General features: G+C 38.0%; 1 pseudogene; it reads left to right on the forward strand.

Moving 5' to 3' along the window:
• Positions 1-2,262: 2,262 nt before the first annotated feature.
• LOC124505970 (olfactory receptor 56A3-like) lies at positions 2,263-23,510 on the forward strand (annotated as a pseudogene).
• The last annotated feature ends 1,713 nt before the right edge of the window (positions 23,511-25,223 follow it).

Consider the following 25,223-nt stretch of genomic DNA (forward strand, 5'->3'; position numbering starts at 1 on the left):
AAAACAACCTTAGCTTTACAATAGCAAGGCCTCAGGTATCTTTAACATATGAAAGTCCTTTTGTAGGCCTCCCTTTTGCCTTTACCTCCCTCAACTCCATGGTGTATAACTGGTCACTCTTCACAACCCCAGTGCAGCTCTTTCTGCCCATGGGTCCTGTCCCTGTGATTTAATAAAATTATGATAGGGAAATATAGAATAAAATTGGCAGAGAGGGAAAGATGAGGACCTGAGGCCCCTGGATGGGGAAAAACACATTTGGAATAATGCTGGGAGTGTCTGACCACAGTAAACCCTCTTGGGTGTAAGGTTCCTCTTAAGACTGTAACAGATGCCGCTATTCCCCCTCAGGTTCCCCTCAGGAATTTGACAAAAGACCTGACGAAAAGTGAGTAGTAGACCATAAAACATATGACGCACAAGGAACGGCATGGCCATAGACCACCCCTCATGTAAAAGAAATGAGCCAATCAAAAAGGAATGAGTTGACATTTAGAGTTACCCAGCCAATAAGGGTCGGACCTGAGAAGAAACAAAGGTGGGAGGGAGGTGGTGACCAAAACCTTATAAAACAAAGACCCTTGCCTACAGTAACAGGCATTCACTTTCAAATGCCCCCTCTCTATAAAGAGAGCTTTCATTCTATTCCTACTTTCTTATATTACTCTAATAAAGTTTTGCCTGCTGCTCATTTTGTGTCTACCTCTTCATTCTTTGAAGCTGCGAGACAAGAAACTCTAGGTATTGAGGTAAAAAAAAATCATAAAACAAAATCACCTTTTTGCACCAAACACATCTCAAGAATTCTTTCTTGGCCATCAGCTCCAGACCCCCACGACTCCAAAACCCCATCACTTTAGAAACACTCGTTTTCCTGGAGTGGTTCAAATAGTATTTTTGTTTCCAGATATGATTTTCTATTCCCCAGCTGCAGGCTGCTGCTAAACTCTCCGCATCAGGAGACCCTGTTAGTGTCTGGGGCTTGCTCTCAGAGCGGGAAGGAATGGCATTCCCTTCCAGGGCTCTTCTCTTTACTCCTGATCCTCTGCTTCCCTAAGCAAGGGTTTGTGCAGCTGGTGCCTGCCAGGCATGGCTCCCACATGATATGTAGAAGAGATTTAGATGGCTTCCAATTCTTGTTCTCTTTCTAGCAGAATACATTAGTAGTGACTTTGGCAATTTTGGGATGAATTTTATTTTTATTTATTTATTTTTTTTTGCTTTTTATTTTATTTTTTTTTTATATATGAAATTTATTGACAAATTGGTTTCCATACAACACCCAGTGCTTGGGATGAATTTTAAACATATTTCATATGTGACTCATAACATTCTGAAGTAGGTAGGTTAAGTGCACCATTTTAACAATTTATCTTTTGAAATGGACAACTGAGACTCAGTGATATTATCTGTATTTCCAGCTTAATTAGCAGGGTCTGGATGTGGAAGAAATAAAAGTTAGGTCCAAACCACTGACTATATGAATATACCTGTGTCCTGTGTCACCACAGTGATACAGAAATGCATATCGTATCTGGCATTTTGTTTTATATGTTTCTAGGTTTTCTCTTACCTCCATCCCATGCACATAAAATCCTTGGGCCATTTTCCAGAAATCCGGAATGTCCCTTGTTTTTGCTCTTACAACTCTGACTCCTGCTTTCACTGCTCAGATTACAATTTTCTTGTTTCCTTTTACTTTGTGTCCATTATTATTATTATTATTATGTATTAATTACTAATTATAAGGACCACCTAACTCCAGAAACTCAGAAGTTGAGACCTTTCTCCAAAATATTGTTTAGGACATTACTGAGTGCAACCAGTAATAGATACCTCAATGATTTTCTGGGGATAGTTTTCTGTTTTTACAGCATAGCTTTTAGAAATTCTTTAGATGAAGCTTAATCTGAGGAACTACTTTCTTACTCCCACTGACCCCAAATTGTGGTCTCTGTCTTTAACCTCTAATGTTACTTAGATTAAATTTAATTTCTCCTCCATGATTCAAGCATTTGTGTGCTGATTCTTTGCCTTAAAGCCCCTTCAGTATGTTCAGTTGAAAACTCCAAATCATCTAAATTAAGCTGCAGATGATCACTCTTCAGGCTTTCCACCCCACCCCTATTCATCTCCTATGGACAAATTCCTGCATCTCTGAATCTGGCACCACTCAGTAAAAGATCAGAAAAGGCAACAGAAGGGCCAAAAGGAAGGTCCCAGAACACAGGTTCTTACCTTTGCTTCCTGACCTGAGACAGGATGAAATCTCTACAACCTGGTTTGCAGACTGCTTCAGCAGTACTGACTCAGGAATGGAATGGAGCACAAATCTGTACTGAAAAGAAAGGTGTCCCCCATGTTCTGATTAATCTTGGAATAGCTGCCTCGCAGGGGCCCTCTATCCAGACTCACTTACAGAGGATGCGAGCAAGGGTCTGGCTCCACTGATATTGGAGTTCTGGTAAGTTCCTGAACTATCTGGGTGTAGTTATAACTCCAGGGCCTCAGGGACTTTTCCCTCTGGGAACTACTCCATCCCTACTCTATTGTGCCTAAAAAGCCCTCTTGGGACAGACAGGCAGGAAGGAGAAGAAAATGATTTTCTTTCTCTCTAAAAGCAAGGAGCTCTGGTAATCCAGCCCAACATTGACTGTGTGTTCTGTGGACAGTTAATCTCCTGGGTATAGGGGTCTTACATTCATCCATCCATGTTCACTGTCATTTGCACATGCATACTCGATGCCCTCCATGGGTCCAATAAGCTCACTCATAAGTTCTCATGGGCTTCCAACAGACCATTGTTAGATAGGTACCTCCCAAACCATGCTATTGAATGGACTGGTATTAATTTGTCATGACTTTTATGATGGCATCATGATAATAATGATAGAGTAACTTGAAAAATATATTCCTGAGAAAATGCAACATGCTTTTCTTAAAGAAAATCCTATCATGTTTTTTGTTGTATTGAAAGACTTTTCAAATGTGATGTATATACAGCTGTATACTAGAAAGAATGATTTGTTTATTTTATTTTTCATTTTGAGCCTCATGTGAAATATTCATATGCCTCAAATTATGGGAGCAAGCATCATCAGTTCCTTTTTTTCTTTCTTTATTTTTCATTATTTTTAAAAGTTGATTGTAGTTGACACAGAATGTTGCATTATTAGTCAGTTGTACAACACAGTGATTCAACAAATGTATACAGTTATGCTATGTTCACCATTGGTAGCTACCATCTGTCACCACATAACACAATTACAATACCACTGACTGTTCCCTGTGTTGTGGCATCAGCATCAGTCTCTTTAAAGGCCTTCTTTTGCTCTATTTTTATTTCTCTGTCTCCTGCATATCTCAACTTTGCTCCTATTCCTCTTCTCTTTAGAAAAGTGAAAGCCCCAGTGTTCTTATTGTTTTTTTTAATGTTTACTTATTTTTGAGACAGAGACAGAGACAGAGCACAAGCAAGGGAGGGGCAGAGAGAGAAGTAGACACAGAATCTGAAACAGGCTCCAGGCTCCTAGCTGTCAGCACAGAGCCCAATGTGGAGCTCGAACTTATGAAGCATGAGATCATGACCTGAGCAGAAGTCTGATGGTCAACCAACTGAGCCACCCAGGCGCCCAAGGCTCCAGTGTTCTTAAAATGTGTCTTTTCAATTAATTTTAGATATGCTTATGTAGCTACATGTTCATGAGGATTATTTGGATATTGAATTTTATAAATAATATTGGATAATAAATCTGATGTTATTATTTGTTTTCACTCAATACTAAATCTAAAAAAACTGTCCATGTTGTTCTGCATAAGTCATTCTTTTTCATTGCTTATTCATTTCAATTCCCATTATGTGCATTTTTTATATAAGTAGTCAACACCCGAATGACCTATAATTACTGTTAACGTCAATATCTTTGTATACTTCTTTTATAGTCCTAAAATAGGTATATGTGTAGGAGTGGGTTTTTTTAGTTATAAAGTAAAAACATTTAATTCCACTAGGAATTACCAAATTTGTCTCCAAAATACTTATAAAATCTCACTAGAAATTTCTATAGTTTAATTCTTCTATAGTTTAATTCTTCACATTCCTTACATCAATTGATGGTATTTTTTTTTATGCTTGGAGGATATAAAATAGGATCTCATTATTTTAATATGATTTTCTCCTGATAACTCAGCATTGTTCATATACTGTTTAACCATTTGTGATTGTCATGCTGTGAATTATATTTTGACATCCTTTGCCTGCTTTTTCTATTAATTTTGTTTTTCTTGCATATTTTTGCAAAATCTGCATGCATAATTTATATCTTAGAGCCCCCTTTTCACTAGATTTTGCTAGTATCTCCTCTACTCTATCATGTATCTGTGAGTTTTAGTGTAAACTTTCCATTATCCAATGGAAAATCTTCAATTTGAACAACTTAAACTCTGTTTTACTGTGAATAGATTTTCTCTGGGGATCCTATTTAGGGAACATTTCACAAGATCACAAAGGTGCTTTTGTTTGTTTCATTTGTTTTAATTGTTTTTTTTTAACTGAGTGGTTATTTTTCATAATAATTTATTCATTTATTTGTTTATTGTTTCAAGAGTTTATTTAAATTCTAGTTAGTTAACATATAAAGTAATATCAGTTTTAGGAGTAGATTTAGGGATTCATCACTTACATAGAACACCCAGTGCTCATCACAAGTGCCCTCAATACCCATCACCCATTTAATCCATCTTCCCACCCGTTTCCCCTCCAGCAATGTTCAGTTTGTTTTCTATAGTTAAGATCCTGTATTATGATTTATCTCTCTTTTTTTTGCCCCTATGTTCATCTGTTTCATTTATTACATCCCACATATGAGTGAAATCATATGGCATTTTTCTCCAACTGACTTACTTTGCTTAGCAATACTTTCTAGCTCCATCCTTGTTACAGAAGGAAAGATTTCACTCTTTTTGATGGCTGAATAATATTCCATTGTGTACATATACTACCTCTTCTTTATCCATTTATCAGTCAATGGATATTTGGGCTCCTTATGTAATTTGGCTATTGTTGATATTGCTGTTATAAACATCAGGGTGCATGTGTCTCTTCAAATCAGTGTTTTGAATCCTTTGGGTAAATAACTAGTAGTGTAATTGCTGTCTTGTAGGGTAGTTCTATTTTTAACTTTTTGAGGAATCTCCATACTGTTTTCCAGAATGGCTTCACCAGTTTGCATTCCCACCAACAGTGTAAGAGCATTCCCCTTTCTCCATATCCAGGTCAATATTTGTTGTTTCCTGAATTGTTAATTTTAGCCATTCTGACAAGTGCGAGGTGATATCTCATTGTAGTTTTGATTTGTAGTTCCCTGATGATGAGTGATAGTGAGTATCTTTTTATGTGTCTGTTGGCCATCTGTATGTCTTCTTTGAAAAAAAATGTCTTTTCATGTCTTCTGCTCATTTCTTAAGTGGATTATTTTGAAGTGGATGAGTTTTATAATTTCTTTATAGATTTTGGATACTAACCCTTTATCAGATATGTCTTTTGCAAATATCTTCTCCCACTCCATAGGCTGCCTTGTAGTTTTGTTGATTGTTTCCTTCACTGTGCACAGAAACATTTTTATCTTGATGAAATTCTGAGAGTTCATTCTTGTTTTTGTTTCTCTTGCCTCCAGAGATGTATCTAGCAAGAAGTTGCTATGGCTGATGTCAAAGAGTTTGCTGTCTATGTTCTCCTCTAGGATTTTGATGGTTTCCTTTCTCACATGTAGGTATTTCATCCATTTTGAATTTATTTTTGTTTGTGGTACAAGAAAGTGGGCCAGTTTCTTTCTTTTGTATGTTTCTGTGCAATTTTCCCAATGAATTTTTTTTAAAAGACTGTCTTTTTTCCAATGTATATTACTCCCTGCTTTATCAAAGATTAGTTGACCATATAGTTATGGGTCCATTTCTGGTATTTCTATTCTGTTCCATTGATCTATGTGTCCTTTTCTGCCACCACCATACTGTCTTGATGACTACAGCTTTGAAATATAGCTTAAAGTTTGGAATTGTGATGCCTCCAGCCTTGCTTTTCTTTTTCAAAATTGCTTTGGCTATTCAGAGTCTTTTCTGGTTCCATACAAATTTTAGGATTGTTTGTTCTACGTCTGTGAAAAATTGATGGTGGCATTTTGATAGGGATTACATTAAATGTGTAGTTTGCTTCAGGTAGTATAGACATTTTCAATAATATTTGTTCTTCCAATCCATGAGCAGGGAATGTTTTCCCATATCTTTTTGTCCTCTTTAATTTCTTTCTTTTTTAAATTCTAATTTGTTTTATTTTATTTTATTTTATTTTTTTAATTTACATCAAAATTAGTTAGCATATTGTGCAATAATGATATCAGGAGTAGATTCCTTAGTGCTTCTTACCCATTTAGCTCATCCCCCCTCCCACAATCCCTCCAGCAACCCTCAGTTTGTTCTCCATATTTATGAGTCTCTTCTGTTTTGTCCCCCTCCCTGTTTTTATATTATTTTTGTTTCCCTTCCCTTACGTTCATCTGTTTTGTCTCTTAAAGTCCTCATATGAGTGAAGTCATATGATTTTTGTCTTTCTCTGACTAATTTCAATTAGCATAATACCCTCCAGTTCCACCCACGTAGTTGCAAATGGCAAGATTTCATTCTTTTTGATTGCCAAGGAATACTCTAGTGTGTGTGTGTGTGTGTGTGTGTGTGTGTGTGTGTATCACAACTTCTTTATCCATTCATCCATCGATGGACATTTTGGCTCTTTCCATACTTTGGCTATTGTTGATAGTGCTGCTATAAACATGGGGGTGCATGTGTCCCTTCAAAACAGCACACCTGTATCCCCTGGATAAATGCCTAGTAGTGCAATTGCTGGGTCGTAGTGTAGTTCTATTTTTAGTTTCTTGAGGAACCTCCATACTGTTTTCCAGAAGGGCTGCACCAGCTTGCATTCTCATTCAATTTCTTTCTTAAATGTTCTATAGTTTTAAGAGTACAGAACTTTTACCTCTTTGGCTGGGTTTATTCCTAAATATCTTATGGCTTTTGGTGCAATTATAAATGGGGTTTGATTTTTCTTTGTGCTGCTTCATTATTGGTGTATAGAAACGCAACAGATTTCTGTACGTTGATTTTGTATCCTGGGACTTTGCTGAATTCATGAATCAATTCTAGCAATGTTTTGGTGGGTTCTTCAGGGTTTTCTACATAGAGCATCATGTCATCTGCAAAGAGTGAAATTTTGACTTATTCCTTGCTTATTTGGATGCCTTTTATTTATTTTTGTTGTCTGATTGTTGTAAGTAGGACTTCTAGTACTATGTTAGATTACAATGGTAAGAGTGGACATCCCTGTCTTGTTCCTGACTATAGGTGGAAAGCTGTTTTTCCCCATTAAGTATGGTATTAGCTGTGGGTCTTTCATGCATGGCCTTTATGATGTTGATATATGTTCCTTCTATCCCTACTTTATTGAAGGTTTTTATCAAGAATTGATGTTGTACTCTGTCAAATTTTTTTTCTGCATCTATTGACAGGACCATATGGTTCTTATCCTTTATTTTATTAATGTGGTGTATCAGACTGATTGATTGATGAATACTGAACCACCCCTGTGGTCCAAGAATAAATCCCACTTGCTCATGATTAATAATTCTTTTAATGTAATGTTGGATGTAAATTGTTAGTATCTTGTTGAGAATTTTTGAATCCATGTTCAGCAGGGATATTGGCCTGTAATTTTCCCTTATACTGGGGTCTTTGGTTTTGGAATAAAGGTAATGCTGGCTGGTTTTCTTTCCATTTCTTTTTGTTTGTCTGTTTGTTTGTAGCAGTTTCAGAAGAATAGGTATTAACTCTTCTTTAATTGTTGGCAGAATTCCCTTGGGAAGCCATCTGGCCCTGGACTTTTGTTTTGGGGGAGATTTTTGATTACTCATTCAATTTCTCCACTGGTTATTAGTCTGTTCAAGTTTTCAGTTTCTTCCTGTTTCAGTTTTGGTCATTTATATGTTCCTAAGAATTATTTGATTTCTTCCAGATTATCTAATTTGCTGGCATATAATTTTTAATAATATTCTCTTATAATTTATTGTATTTCTGTCGTGTTGGTTGTGATCTCTCCTCTCTCATTTGTGATTTTATTTATTTGGGTAATTTCTCTTTTCTTTTTGATAAGTCTGCCTAGGGGGTTATCAATTTTACTAATTCTTTCAGAGAACCACCTCCTGGTTTAATTGATCTGTTCTACTGTTTTTTATTTGTCTGTTTCTAGGGTGTCATTCAAAGCCATTATTTCCTTGTTGTTTTCTGCTTAGATGATCTGTCCACTGATGTGAATGCTAAATTCCCCTACTATTATTATGTTATTATCAATGAGTTCCTTTATATATGTTAATTGTTTTACATATCTGGGTGTTCCAAGTTGGGGGCATAATTATTTACAATTGTTAGGCCTTCCTATTGGATAGACCCTTCTATTATGATATAGTGCCTTTCTTCAACTCTTGTTACAGTCTTTGGCTTAAAAAACTTATTTGTATGATATAAGTATTTTACTCCAGTAATGTGGTTTGTGTAAGCAAGTTAGGGAGCCAGTGTTGGTGCCTTGCTACTTCCTGTAGGTGGCTCTGTGTTTATGTTGGGAGTTAGGGGAGGAAAATAGTGCCAGCCAGCTCCTTTATCCTGGAGAGGTGACTCTGTGAATGTGCCATATCTGGGATGCCCTGAGAACAGCAAATACTCTGAATACTCTCCCTCTGTGTGTACTCCAGGCGTTCTTCAAATCATTATTTGCACGCTGTCTGCCCCTGGGTTATTTGCTTTTCTTCTCTCCAGGAGCAAGGCAATGCCTTCTGAGATCCATCCCAGCTAAGCCCACTGACCTTTAAAACTCCATGTTTTTTTTTTAAATTTTTTTTTCAATGTTTTTTTTTTATTTATTTTTGGGACAGAGAGAGACAGAGCATGAATGGGGGAGGGGCAGAGAGAGAGGGAGACACAGAATCGGAAACAGGCTCCAGGCTCTGAGCCATCAGCCCAGAGCCCGACGCAGGGCTCGAACCCACGGACCGCGAGATCGTGACCTGGCTGAAGTCAGACGCTTAACCGACTGCGCCACCCAGGCGCCCCTAAAACTCCATGTTTTAATCCCACCGTTTTCAAGAATTGAGCCCATCTCATTTCCTCAATCGCTATATGTTAACTAACTAGAATTTAAATAAAAACTTAAAAAAAAAGAAGTAAATGAAATAGAGACTAAAAAACTAATAGGTGAGATCACTGAAAACAAGAGTTCATTGTTTGATAAGAGAAACAAAATTATAAACCTTTAGGCAGACTCGCCAAGAAGAAAAGAGGAAGGACCCAAATAAGTAAAATCAGAATGAAAGAGAAGTGACAACTGATACCACAGAAATACAAAAAAATATATATTACAACAAAAAATACATGTCAACAATTGGACAACCTAGAAGAAATGGATAAATTTCTAGAAAGATGCACTCTTTCAAAACTGAATCAAGTAGAAATAGAAAATAAGAACAAGAGAATTTGAGGAAGATGGCGGTGTAGGAGGACGCTGGGCTCACCGCGCGTCCTGCTGATCACTTAGATTCCACCTACACCTGCCTAAATAACCCAGAAAACCGCCAGAGGATTAGCAGAACAGAGTCACCAGACCCAAGTGCAGACGAGAGGCCCACGGAAGAGGGTAGGAAGGGCGGCGAGGCGGTGCGCGCTCCACGGACTGGCGGGAGGGAGCCGGGGTGGAGGGGCGGCTCGCCAGCCAAGCAGAGCCCCCGAGTCCAGCTTACAAAAGCGGAGGGGCCTGACAGACTGTGTTCCGACAGCAAGCGCGACTTAGCGTCTGGGAGGTCATAAGTTAACAGCTCTGCTCGGAAAGCGGGAAGGCTGGAGGACAAAGGGAGGGTGAGCTGCGGAGCCCCCGGACGACAGAGCTCAGTTTGGCGGGGAACAAAGGCGCTCGCCAGCGCCATCTCCTCCGCCCATCCCCCAGCCAAAATCCCAAAGGGAACCGGTTCCGGCCAGGGAAATTGCTTGCTCCGCGCGAACACCCAACTCTGTGCTTCTGCGGAGCCAAACCTCCGGCAGCGGATCTGACTCCCTCCGGCTGCCACAGGGCCCCTCCTGAAGTGGATCACCTAAGGAGAAGTGAGCTAAGCCTGCCCCCCCTGCTGCCGTGCACCTTGCCTTCCCACCCCAGCTAATACGCCAGATCCCCAGCATCACAAGCCTGGCAGTGTGCAAGTAGCCCAGATGGGCCACGCCACCCCACAGTGAATCCCGCCCCTAGGAGAGGGGAAGAGAAGGCACACACCAGTCTGACTGTGGCCCCAGCTGTGGGCTGGGGGCTGACATCAGGTCGGACTGCGGCCCCGCCCACCAACTCCAGTTATACACCACAGCACAGGGGAAGTGCCCTGCAGGCCCTCACCACACCAGGGACTATCCAAAATGACCAAGCGGAAGAATTCCCCTCAGAAGAATCTCCAGGAAATAACAACAGCTAATGAGCTGATCAAAAAGGATTTAAATAATATAACAGAAAGTGAATTTAGAATAATAGTCATAAAATTAATCGCTGGGCTGGAAAACAGCATACAGGACAGCAGAGAATCTCTTGCTACAGAGATCAAGGGACTAAGGAACAGTCACGAGGAGCTGAAAAACGCTTTAAATGAAATGCAAAACAAAATGCAAACCACCACAGCTCGGATGGAAGAGGCAGAGGAGAGAATAGGTGAACTAGAAGATAAAGTTATGGAAAAAGAGGAAGCTGAGAAAAAGAGAGATAAAAAAATCCAGGAGTATGAGGAGAAAATTAGAGAACTAAGTGATACACTAAAAAGAAATAATATACGCATAATTGGTATCCCAGAGGAGGAAGAGAGAGGGAAAGGTGCTGAAGGGGTACTTGAAGAAATAATAGCTGAGAACTTCCCTGAACTGGGGAAGGAAAAAGGCATTGAAATCCAAGAGGCACAGAGAACTCCCTTCAGACATAACTTGAATCGATCTTCTGCACGACATATCATAGTCAAACTGGCAAAATACAAGGATAAAGAGAAAATTCTGAAAGCAGCAAGGGGTAAACGTGCCCTCACATAGAAAGGGAGACCTATAAGACTCGTGACTGATCTCTCTTTTGAAACTTGGCAGGCCAGAAAGAATTGGCACGAGATTTTCAGGGTGCTAGACAGCAAAAATATGCAGCCGAGAATCCTTTATCCAGCAAGTCTGTCATTTAGAATAGAAGGAGAGATAAAGGTCTTCCCAAACAAACAAAAACTGAAGGAATTTGTCACCACTAAACCAGCCCTACAAGAGATCCTAAGGGGGACCCTGTGAGACAAAGTACCAGAGACATCACTACAAGCATAAAACATACAGACATCACAATGACTCTAAACCCGTATCTTTCTATAATAACACTGAATGTAAATGGATTAAATGCGCCAACCAAAAGACATAGGGTATCAGAATGGATAAAAAAACAAGACCCATCTATTTGCTGTCTACAAGAGACTCATTTTAGACCTGAGGACACCTTTAGATTCAGAGTGAGGGGATAGAGAACTATTTATCATGCTACTGGAAGCCAGAAGAAAGCTGGAGTAGCCATACTTATATCAGACAAACTAGACTTTAAATTAAAGGCTGTAACAAGAGATGAAGAAGGACATTATATAATAGTTACAGGGTCTATCCATCAGGAAGAGCTAACAATTATAAATGTCTATGCGCCGAATACCGGAGCCCCCAAATATATAAAACAATTACTCATAAACAGAAGCAACCTTATTGATAAGAATGTGGTAATTGCTGGGGACTTTAACACCCCACTTACAGAAATGGATAGATCATCTAGACACACGGTCAATAAAGAAACAAGGGCCCTGAATGAGACACTGGATCAGATGGACTTGACAGATATATTTAGAACTCTGCATCCCAAAGCAACAGAATATACTTTCTTCTCGAGTGCACATGGAACATTCTCCAAGATAGATCATATACTGGGTCACAAAACAGCCCTTCATAAGTTTACAAGAATTGAAATTATACCATGCATACTTTCAGACCACAATGCTATGAAGCTTGAAATCAACCACAGGAAAAAGTCTGGAAAACCTCCAAAAGCATGGAGGTTAAAGAACACCCTACTAACGAATGAGTGGGTCAACCAGGCAATTAGAGAAGAAATCAAAAAATATATGGAAACAAATGAAAATGAAAATACAACAATCCAAACGCTTTGGGACGCAGCGAAGGCAGTCCTGAGAGGAAAATACATTGCAATCCAGGCCTATCTCAAGAAACAAGAAAAATCCCGAATACAAAATCTAACAGCACACCTAAAGGAACTAGAAGCAGAACAGCAAAGGCAGCCTAAACCCAGCAGAAGAAGAGAAATAATAAAGATCAGAGCAGAAATAAACAATATAGAATCTAAAAAAACTGTAGAGCAGATCAACGAAACCAAGAGTTGGTGTTTTGAAAAAATTAACAAAATTGACAAACCTCTAGCCAGGCTTCTCAAAAAGAAAAGGGAGATGACCCAAATAGATAAAATCATGAATGAAAATGGAATTATTACAACCAATCCCTCAGAGATACAAACAATTATCAGGGAATACTATGCAAAATTATATGCCAACAAATGGGACAACCTGGAAGAAATGGACAAATTCCTGAACACCCACACTCTTCCAAAACTCAATCAGGAGGAAATAGAAAGCTTGAACAGACCCATAACCAGCGAAGAAATTGAATCGGTTATCAAAAATCTCCCAACAAATAAGAGTCCAGGACCAGATGGCTTCCCAGGGGAGTTCTACCAGACGTTTAAAGCAGAGATAATACCTATCCTTCTCAAGCTATTCCAAGAAATAGAAAGGGAAGGAAAACTTCCAGACTCATTCTATGAAGCCAGTATTACTTTGATTCCTAAACCAGACAGAGACCCAGTAAAAAAAGAGAACTACAGGCCAATATCCCTGATGAATATGGATGCAAAAATTCTCAATAAGATACTAGCAAATCGAATTCAACAGCATATAAAAAGAATTATTCCCCATGATCAAGTGGGATTCATTCCTGGGATGCAGGGCTGGTTCAACATTCGCAAATCAATCAACGTGATACATCACATTAACAAAAAAAAAGAGAAGAACCATATGATCCTGTCAATCGATGCAGAAAAGGCCTTTGACAAAATCCAGCACCCTTTCTTAATAAAAACCCTTGAGAAAGTCGGGATAGAAGGAACATACTTAAAGATCATAAAAGCCATTTATGAAAAGCCCACAGCTAACATCATCCTCAACGGGGAAAAACTGAGAGCTTTTTCCCTGAGATCAGGAACACGACAGGGATGCCCACTCTCACCGTTGTTGTTTAACATAGTGCTGGAAGTTCTAGCATCAGCAATCAGACAACAAAAGGAAATCAAAGGCATCAAAATTGGCAAAGATGAAGTCAAGCTTTCGCTTTTTGCAGATGACATGATATTATACATGGAAAATCCGATAGACTCCACCAAAAGTCTGCTAGAACTGATACATGAATTCACCAAAGTTGCAGGATACAAAATCAATGTACAGAAATCAGTTGCATTCTTATACACTAACAATGAAGCAACAGAAAGACAAATAAAGAAACTGATCCCATTCACAATTGCACCAAGAAGCATAAAATACCTAGGAATAAATCTAACCAAAGATGTAAAGGATCTGTATGCTGAAAACTATAGAAAGCTTATGAAGGTAATTGAAGAAGATTTAAAGAAATGGAAAGACATTCCCTGCTCATGGATTGGAAGAATAAATATTGTCAAAATGTCAATACTACCCAAAGCTATCTACACATTCAATGCAATCCCAATCAAAATTGCACCAGCATTCTTCTCAAAACTAGAACAAGCAATCCTAAAATTCATATGGAACCACAAAAGGCCCCGAATAGCCAAAGGAATTTTGAAGAAGAAGACCAAAGCAGGAGGCATCACAATCCCAGACTTTAGCCTCTACTACAAAGCTGTCATCATCAAGACAGCATGGTATTGGCACAAAAACAGACACACAGACCAATGGAATAGAATAGAAACCCCAGAACTAGACCCACAAACGTATGGCCAACTCATCTTTGACAAAGCAGGAAAGAACATCCAATGGAAAAAAGACAGCCTCTTTAACAAATGGTGCTGGGAGAACTGGACAGCAACATGCAGAAGGTTGAAACTAGACCACTTTCTCACACCATTTACAAAAATAAACTCAAAATGGATAAAGGACCTAAATGTGAGACAGGAAACCATCAAAACCTTAGAGGAGAAAGCAGGAAAAGACCTCTCTGACCTCAGCCGTAGCAATCTCTTACTCGACACATCCCCAAAGGCAAGGGAATTAAAAGCAAAAGTGAATTACTGGGACCTTATGAAGATAAAAAGCTTCTGCACAGCAAAGGAAACAACCAACAAAACTAAAAGGCAACCAACGGAATGGGAAAAGATATTTGCAAATGACATATCGGACAAAGGGCTAGTATCTAAAATCTATAAAGAGCTCACCAAACTCCACACCCGAAAAACAAATAACCCAGTGAAGAAATGGGCAGAAAACATGAATAGACACTTCTCTAAAGAAGACGTCCGGATGGCCAACAGGCACATGAAAAGATGTTCAGCGTCGCTCCTTATCAGGGAAATACAAATCAAAACCACACTCAGGTATCACCTCACGCCAGTCAGAGTGGCCAAAATGAACAAATCAGGAGACTATAGATGCTGGAGAGGATGTGGAGAAACGGGAACCCTCTTGCACTGTTGGTGGGAATGCAAATTGGTGCAGCCGCTCTGGAAAGCAGTGTGGAGGTTCCTCAGAAAATTAAAAATAGACCTACCCTATGACCCAGCAATAGCACTGCTAGGAATTTACCCAAGGGATACAGGAGTACTGATGCATAGGGGCACTTGTACCCCAATGTTCATAGCAGCACTCTCAACAATAGCCAAATTATGGAAAGAGCCTAAATGTCCATCAACTGATGAATGGATAAAGAAATTGTGGTTTATATACACAATGGAATACTACGTGGCAATGAGAAAAAATGAAATATGGCCTTTTGTAGCAACGTGGATGGAACTGGAGAGTGTGATGCTAAGTGAAATAAGCCATACAGAGAAAGACAGATACCATATGGTTTCACTCTTATGTGGATCCTGAGAAACTTAACAGGAACCCATGGGGGAGGGGAAGGAAAAAAAAAAAAAAAAAAGGACGTTAGAGTGGGAGAGAGCCAAAGCATAAGAGACTGTTAAAAACTGAGAACAAACTGAGGGTTGATGGGGGGTGGGAGGGAGGGGAGGGTGGGTGATGGGTATTGAGGAGGGCACCTTTTGGGATGAGCACTGGGTGTTGTATGGAAACCAATTTGTCAATAAACTTCATATATTAAAAAAAAAAAAAAAGAAAATAAGAACAAGAAGAAGAAGAAATATAGAATCTAAATAGACCAATCGCCAGGAATGAAATTGAGTCAGTAGTCAAAAGACTACCAAAAAATAAAAGTACAGGACCAGATGGATTCACAGGTGAATTATACTAAACACTTAAAGAGTTAATACTTCTTATTCTCACATTTTTCTGAAAAATAGAAGCAGAAGGAAAGCATCCAAGTATATTCTATTAAGCCAGCATTATCCTGATACCAAAACCAGATAAATACACTTACAAAACAAGAGAACTAAATGACAGTATCTCTAATGAACATAGATGCAAGAATCCTGAACAAAATACTAGCAAATCAAATCCAACAATACATTAAAAAAATCATTCCCTACAGCCAAGTAGGATTTACTTCCAGGATGCAAGGTTGGTTCAAAAATTGTAAATTAATCAACATGATATATCACATCAATAAAAGAAAGGATAAAAACCACATGATCATTTCAATAATAAAGAAAAAGCATTTAACAAATTGCAACATCCATTCATGGTAAACCCCCTCACAAAGTAGGTTTGGAAGGAGCATACTTCATCATAATAAAGGCATTATATGAAAAACCCACAGAGAACATCATATTCTGTGAAGAAAAACAGAGAGCTTTTCCCCTAAGGTCAGGAACAAGACAAGGATGTCCACTCTTGCCACTTTTATTCATCATAGTGCTACAAGCATTCAGACAAGGAAAAGAAGTAAAAGTTATCCAAATTGTGAAGGAAGAAGTAAAACTTTCACTATCTGCAGATGACATGATATTGTATATTAATAACCAAAAGACTCCACTAAAATAGTACTAGAAGTAATAAATGAATTCAGGAAAGTCATAGGATACATAATCAGTATATGGAAATCTGTCACATTTCTACACTCGAGTAATAAAGTAGCAGAAAAAGAAATTAAGAAAACAATCTCATTTACAATTGTACCCAAAATAATAAGACATGTAGGAATAAACTTAACCAAGGAGGTGAAAGACCTATTATCTGAAAACAATAAAACATGATGAAAGAAATTGAAGATGAGGAAAAAAATGGAATGGTATTCCATGCTCATGGAATTAGAGAGCAAATATTGTTAAAATGTCCATTCTATTCAAATCAATATATAGATTTAATGCTATCCTTATCAAAATACCAACAGCATTTTTCTCAGAACTAGAACAAAGAATCCTAAAATCTCAGTAGAACTACAAAAGACCCCAAATACACAAAGCAATCTTGAAAAGAACAATACTGGAGGTATCAGAATCTCACATTCACAGATACACTACAAAGCTGTAGTAATCAAAACAGTTTGGCCCTGGCACAAAAACAGACATATTGAACAATGTAACAGAGGAGAGACCAGAAATAAACCCACACACAATTACATGGTCAATTAGCTATTTAAAAAGAGGAAAGTATATGCAAAGGGGAAAATAGAGTCTCTTCAACAAATGGTGTTGGGAAAACTGGACAGCTACATCCAAAAAAGGGAAACTGTACCACTTTCTTACACCATACATAAGAAACCCAAAATGAATAAAAGATCTAAATGTGAGTCCTAAAACCGTAGTATTCACAAGTATAGTATTTTTCTAGGTATATTTCTAAGGCAACATAAACAAAAACAAAAATAAACTCTTGGAACTACATCAAAATAAAAAACTTCTTCACAGCAAAGGAAATAATGAACAAAACTAAAAAACAACCTACCTAATTGGAGAAAATATTAGCAAATGATATTTCTAAGAAGGGGTTAATATCCAAATATCTAAAGAACCTATACAACTGAACACCAAAAAACAAAAACAAAAACAAAAAAGCCCTCAAATAATCCAACTAAAAATGGCAGAAGACATGAACAAACATTTCTCCAAAAAAGACATAAAAATGGCCAAGAGGCAATTGAAAAGATGCTCAATATTTTGAGCTCATTCATCATCAGGAAAATGCAAATCAAAACCACAATGAGATATCACCTCACACTTGTCACAATGGCTAAAATCCAAAACGCAAGAAACAGTAAGTGTTGGTGAGGATGTGGAGAAAAAGAAATCACTTGTAATGTTAGTGGGAACACAAACTGGTGCAGGCACTGTGGGAAACAGTATAGAAGTTTCTCAAAAAATTAAAAATAGAATTACCATATGACAAAGTAATTGTATTGCTGGGTAGTTGCCCAAAGGGTATGAAAACACTAATCTGAAAAGATATATGTACCATTCTGTTTATTGCAGCATTATTTACAATAGCCAAATTACGTAAGTAGCTCAAGTGTTCATTGCTAGAAGAATGGATTAAGATGTGTTGTACATATAGAATGGAATATTATTCAGTCATAAAAAGAATGAGATCTTGCCATTTACAACAAGATGGATGGATCTAGAGTTCATATTGCTAAGTGAAGTAAGTCAGTCAGAGACAGACAAATCCCGTATATTTTCACTTATATGTAGAATTTAAGAAACAATAATGAAGAAAGACAAAAATAAATAAATAAAACCCTCAGAACAATATGAAGAACAAACTGGTGGTTACCAGAGATGAGGTGGGTGGGTGGGGGAATGCGTGAAATAGGTAAAGAGGATTAAAAGTACACTTATCATGATGATCACTGAGTAATATATAGAATTATTTAATCACGATATTGTACACCAGAAACTAATGTAACACTGTATGTTAATTAAAGTGGAATTTAAAAATAAATAAAGGATCACTCTCCTGTACTTCCATAACACCATGAGCACATCTTATTTTGGTGAGCCACACTATACTGCTATTCTCCTGTCTGACATTTTTGTGCCCTACTTTATTCAATGAGTTATCCCAAAGGCAGAGATGAATCATATTTGATATTTTCTCCCAAGATCAAATACAGTGATTGACAATCTGACTAACCAGATTATTATGTTATTTCCCATCCTTTTTAAATTTAGTTTGATACTTTCCACAAAGCTTCTTACATGGTTCTCCACAAGCTTAAATGATTTATTAACAAGTTTCTTCTTTTTTAGCTACTTGTTGGCCTCTTCAAAGATGGGATCAAATGTCATATTATCCTCGAGCAACATCTGCTCTGCTGACATATCCAAGTACTTCCAGAACTGTTTTGTCAGGTTCCCAGCTGGCAGCACTGATACCTTTCATGCCCTATTCCTCCTGGCTATGGGGCCAGTGTCCCCTTCCTGATCACTGTCTTGATTCCAAATAAGCAACCAGATCCTTAGAAGTTCCTCACCTAGTATTTCATTGATCAAGGACAGAAAGTCAAGGTCCTTTCTGTCTTTTAGGAAAACGTATACTCTTTGTAGAGCTGATACTAATGTTACTAGCTGATGCTAGTGTTACTGCAACCACTGCTAAACTCCGGATGACATGGTTTGTATGAAGTCCTCTTTTGTGTTTATTTAAGATGGTTTTGAAATGCTCATCAGATAACTGCATGCAACGAAATAGTGATCACTGAAAACTAATAATTATTTAACATCTTAGCAGTTTAAAAAACATCTAGAATGGTGGTTGCCAGGGGCAGAAGGGAGGAGGTCATGGAAGTTATTGTTTAATGGGTACAGAGTTTCAGCTTTGCAAGATGAAGAGAGTTCTGGAGATGGATCCTGGTGATGGTTGCGCAGCAAAATGGATGCACTTAATATCAATGAACTGTATATTAAAATGGTTAAGATAATATATTTTGAGTCGTGTATTCTACCACAATAAAAAGCTGGAAAAAAGAAATACAATTTTAGCAGCTAATATAAATAATTCAATAGTAATTTTAGTAGTTTTTAACAATTTAACATCTTCAAAACCTCCATCAAGTTCAATTTAAAGCATTATTAAGACATCTTCACTAGTGTCTTCATTATTTACCACACTTTACTCCTGTGGCCTATTGACACACGCATATTGAAACACACACCCATTGTTTTCATTGTAATAGTCATATTGATCTTTAAGATCATTTCTTTCTCTTTGGTACCTGAAGTTAGACCATGATATCTAAGTGTATATATTTATTTTATTTTATTTTTTAAAGTTCATTTATTTCTGACAGAGAGAGAGAGAGTGAGAGCATGAGCTAGGGAGGGGCAGAGCGAGAGGGAGACACAGAATCTGAAGCAGGCTCCAGGCTCTGAGCTATCTGCACAGAGCCGGATGCAGGGCTCAAACTCACGGACCATGAGATCATGACCTGGGCCGAAGTTGGATGCTTAACCAACTGAACCACCCAGGCGCCCCAACTAAGTGTATATATTTAGATATATCCAGGTGTACACTTTTTTTGATTTCTCTCACCCAGGATTTATTGAAAAAATGTTTAAGTTTATTTTTTATTTTGTGTGGGAGAGAAAGCACAAGTGTGGGAGGGGCAGAGAGAGAGCAACAGAGAGAATCCCAAGCAGATTTTGTGATGACAGCAGACAGCCAGGTGCAGGGCTCAAACTCATGAACCTGAGATCATGACCTGAGCCAAAGTCGATGCTTAACCAACTGAGCCACACAGGTGCCCCTTATTGGAATTCTTGAATCTGATTACTGATGTAGTCTCTCCTGAAAAGTTCAGATGTTTCTGTCTCATTCTCTTTCTTCTTCAACTGGGAACTCTTATTAAATGTATTAAACATGCTCATCCCATCTATTTCTCTTACATTTTCTTCATTTTTTTCCCATATGGTTTTATTTTATTTCCATCTTCATTCTCAGTAGATTCTTCTGACCACCTCTGATACTTTACTGACTCTACCATTAGCTGGCCCTAATCTACTGTTTAATTTAGTTCTTATTGTTGATATTCTGTTTTTCAAGTATATCTGGTTCTTCTTCAAATCTGCTTTGTTATGTTTTAGAGATTCCAGTGCCCTGAGAAAAATATTAATTCTGGACATCATCTTCTTAATCCCAGGAAAACAGAAAAGATAGAGGGACTCTGAGCAGTCAGAATCCCATATTTTGCTCTTTACATGTTTGCATTTTCTGTGTATCCATTGGAGCTTCATTCTAAAACATTTCTCAAGTTCTATCTTCTAGGTCACTAACTATCTTTCCAAGTGTGGCTAATCTATTCTTAAATCTGTCTCTTGCAATGTTAATTATTTTATTTTTTTCATTGTTGGAGAAAGGACTGATTCTCCTTTTCTGTGTGTTTATTTTGTTGTCTATATTTTAAAGCTTTTCTTTTTTTTTCTTTTTTTAAATGTTTGTTTATTTTTGAGACAGAGACAGAGTATGAGCAGGGGGGAGGTAGAGAGAGAGAGAGAGGCAGACACAGAATCCAAAGCAGGCTCCAGGCTCTGAGCTGTTAGCACAGAGCCCAACTCGGGGCTCAAACTCACAAGCCGTGGGATCATGACATGAACTGAAGTTGGATACTTAACCGACTGAGCCACCCAGGCTCCCCTAAAGCTTTTCTTTCATTACCTAAAACCCAGTAGGGCTAGGTAATGAACAAAATAATTTTGTTCAATATCTTTTATCAAATAAGTAATATCTTAAGTTTTTGTAGATTGGATTTGGCTATCATTTTTGTGGGCCTATACTCATTTTTTAAATTAAAAAATTTTTTTGATGTTTCTTTATTTTTGAGAGAGAGAGAGAACATAAGCAGGGGAGGGGCAGAGAGAGAGAGAGAGACAGAATCCGAAGCAGGTTCCAGGCTCAGAGCTATCAACACAGAGCCTGACACAGGGCTTGAACTCATGAACCATGAGACCATGACCTGAGCCGAATTCAGACGCTCAACTGACAGAGCTACCCAGGTGCCCCATCATTTTTTTTTAATTAATTGTCTTTTTACCACAAGCAACTCAATTTCTTCAGAAGTTTTTGTGCTGAAATTCTTTGAGGCCTGAGATGAAGTTTCTTTCTCAAGAAAGGATTTGGGCTTGTTTCTGTTATTTTCTGAAACCACCACCAATCCAGGATAACTTTAAATTCCTTTCTGAGACAAACAGTTGGTGTGAACACAGGCTGCCAAGTCAAAAGAGAACCAGCCAGTAGTTCAGGATTTACAGGGAAGATTTCTACTATATAACAAGCTTTGAGGTTATTTGAAGTTCCAGGTATAAGTGAGGGATGAAGATGAAGGAGTGGGATTATTACTAGTGCCCACCTTTTTATTCAGGATGTAGTGTTGTAAAGCCCTATCTAAATGGGAGATCCTCTGCTACATTCTCCACCTGCTTGAGCCTAGATTTATCTTCTGTCCCTGGAGTTTAGATTTCAAGCTCCCCTAGGTAATGAAGACAGGTGCTTAAGTTTATAGAGTGCTGCAAGTGCTCGTGGGTTGAAAGCCAACATCAATATTTGATTTTGATGTCTGGATTTTATTCAATCCTTAGCCTGATAATTCTTTCTTTTTTACTTGTTCATGGGTGTATTCAAGATATTAAAATATAAATAATAGGTGTAAGTATAGGTATAAGTGTAGGTATGGATATGGGTATGGGTATTGATAAAGATAGAGATTAGATATAGACATAACCATAGAAATAATTTGTATACCTTTTCATCAGGAGATTTGCTCTATGTACCCCAGTTCATCATGTCACTGGATACTATCACTTTTACTTCCTTAAAATCTTGAAAATGAATCCCATCTAACCTTTGGAATGCATTTCTGTTCATTTTAAAATTTAAACTGAAATGTTTCATTAGCCTTTGAGTTTATGTATTTAATTTAAATAACATTTGATGTTTAAATAATTTCTGATTCATTAAATATTAACCAAGCAAACTGAAAATATACATTCACATAAGAGAAAGATAAAACACAGATGAAATAACAAAGATGTGGAAACATTATATTATATATTCAACAAATGTCTATTAGCCACCTCTTATATGTCAAAAAATATGCTAGGCACAAGGGCTGTGGGGTGGATGAAGTGGACTATGTACTTACCCTTATGGATTTTACAAGCTAAGTACATAGCCATTAGAGTATAATAGATTTACTCCTCTCTTCTGCAGCTACTCAAAGACATCTGCCTCACTAAAGTCACTGCCAATGCTGCCTTAGAATAGCAGCTCCTTCTCTATTGAAGTCTCAGACTTCATCCTTAATTGCTTTGTCAGGTCCCCCATCTGGAAGCATTGGTTGTCTCTGCCCCTCAGCCTCCTCTTCCTCCTGGCCATGGGGCCAACGCCACCCTCCTGATCACCATCCAGATCAGGATGGAGGTCTCTTGGCATAAGCCCATGTACTACCTGCTCAGCCTCCTCTCCCTGCTGGACATCATGCTCTGCTTGTCTGTCATCCCCAAGGTCTTGGCCATCTTCTGGTTTGACCACAGGTCCATCAGCTTCTCTACCTGCTTCCTCCAGATGTTCATCATGAATTCCTTCCTGCCCATGGAATCATGCACCTTCCTGGCCATGGCCTATGACCGCTATGTGTCCATCTGTAAGCCTCTCTACTACCCTTCCATCATCACGGACCAGTTTGTAGGAAAGGCTGTTCTCTTCATCTTGGCCTGGAACACATTTCTTACTGCACCTATTCCCATCCTCTCTGCCCAGCATCATTACTGTGGAAAAATTATAACTGAGAACTGTATGTGTGCCAATCTCTCTGTGTCCAAGCTCTCCTGTGATAACATTGCCTTTAACAGAATTTACCATTTAGTTGTAGCCTGGACTCTTCTGGGCTCTGACCTCATCCTCATCATTTTCTCCTATACTTTCATCCTATGAGCCGTTCTTAGACTCAAGGCAAAAGGGGCAGCTGCCAAAGTTCTGAGCACTTGTGGCTCTCACTTCATCCTCATCCTCTTCTTCAGTACCATCCTGCTGGTTTTTGTTTTTACCCACATTGCCAAGAAAAAAATTTCCCCTGATATCCCTGTCTTACTTAATGTGTTATACCATGTAATTCCTGCAGCTCTCAACCCCATTGTCTATGGGGTACGAACGCCGGAGATTAAAGAGGGGATTAGGAAATTGCTGAGGAGGGTGAGAGCAGCAAGTAATTGTGTTCTAGCTTGACTTTTCTTAACCAAAATACTTAAAATCGTTATTGGAACACAGGGACTTGGAGATAAAATTACAGTCCTAATCCTCTCTCTGGACATGCCTGATGATATGAATTATATGGTTTTTCTCTTACCCACAGGTACATCACATTTCTTACATTCCATCATTTTCTGGAAGTGACTAAGGATACAGATGTATATATAATCTCTCATCATGGCACCCAGCCCAGAAGTTATGAATTTTGATGAATCAAGCATCACACCTCACTGTCTGCTCCTGATTAAATCCCTTTTAGAGTCAGTGTAATGGATGTGTGGTTGATGGGAAGTATCAGTACTTAAAGATAGTGCATTGACTTTGGAAAAGCAAGTAAAATTTAAAAGCAACTGCTAAAAAATGCTGAAAATAACCATTAGGTTTTAACCTTTCCCTCAGGCATTTAAATATATTTATTGAAAGCTATTTTATGTCTAGCACAGAACTAGAAAATGGGATTCTAACATACATAAATCTTGGTCCCGTTACTCAAAAAGGTCCAATGAAAATTTCAAAAGTTAGAATTAAGAGTTAGATTAAAACACATAAATAAGCCCAGAAGAGAGATAAATTTTGTTCCTGTAGGTGGGACTCCTTTACCTACCTAACCTCCTCCTTCAGACCCCCAGTCAGAACTGCCTCCCTAAGAGCTGCTTAAAAACATGAACTATAGTCCTGTCTCTGGAGCTTTTTGCTTATTGTTCCTCTGTCCACATAGCTCCGTCCCCCAGGTCCACTGGGTCTCCCTGACCACAGTATTTAAAATAGTATCCAACAATATTCCCCCCAAACACAAACAATGTCCTTATACCTTCTCTGTTTTCCTGTTTTGCACAGAATTTATCACTATTTAATGAACCTACATTTACTCATTTATTTGTTTAGTCAGCCTACATTCACTAAAATTTAAGCAGTAGAAGGGCAAGAATTTTTGTCTTTTATGTTCACTGTTGTATTTTGAGTGTGCAAACAGTGCTCAGTGTATGGCATAGACCAATGAATGTTTATGAAATTAATGACTGAATACATGTTGAATAAATGATTGAATGTATGCTGGTTATCCAAAAATGAGACAAAACAATTGTAAATATTTATGTACCCAAAATGAGAACACCCAAATATATAAAACAATTAATTATAATATACAGGAACTAATTGACAATAATACAAAAATAGGGTACTTTAACTCTCCACCTCCAGCAATGGATATATCATCTAAGTAGAAAATCAACAAAGAAACAATGGCTTTGATTGACACACTGGACCTGATGGACCTAATAGGTGTATTCAGAACATTCCATCCTAAAACAGCAGAATACACATCCTTTTAAAGTCTACATGGAACATTTTCCAGAACAGATAACGTATTAGATCATAAAACAGGCCCCAACAAATACAAAAAAGACTGAAATCATACCATGCACCCTTTAGGACACAACACTATGAAACTAGAAGTCAACCACAAGAAAAAATTTGGAAAGACCACAAATACATAGAAGTTAAGCAACACAAAATCTACTAAACAATTAATGGGTCAACCAGGAAATCAAAGAAGAAATAAAAAATACATTGAAACAAATGAAAATGAAAACACAACAGTCCAATACCTTTGGGATGCAGCAAAAGTGGTCCTAAGAGGGAAATAGATAGTAATACAGGCTTCCTCAAGAGTTGGAAGAAAACTAAAAA

This window comes from Lynx rufus, unplaced genomic scaffold (assembly GCF_022079265.1).
Source record: "Lynx rufus isolate CCGP_SWC_20201006 ecotype Redwood Valley unplaced genomic scaffold, mLynRuf1.p SCAF_9, whole genome shotgun sequence".
Classification (NCBI taxonomy): domain Eukaryota; kingdom Metazoa; phylum Chordata; class Mammalia; order Carnivora; family Felidae; genus Lynx; species Lynx rufus.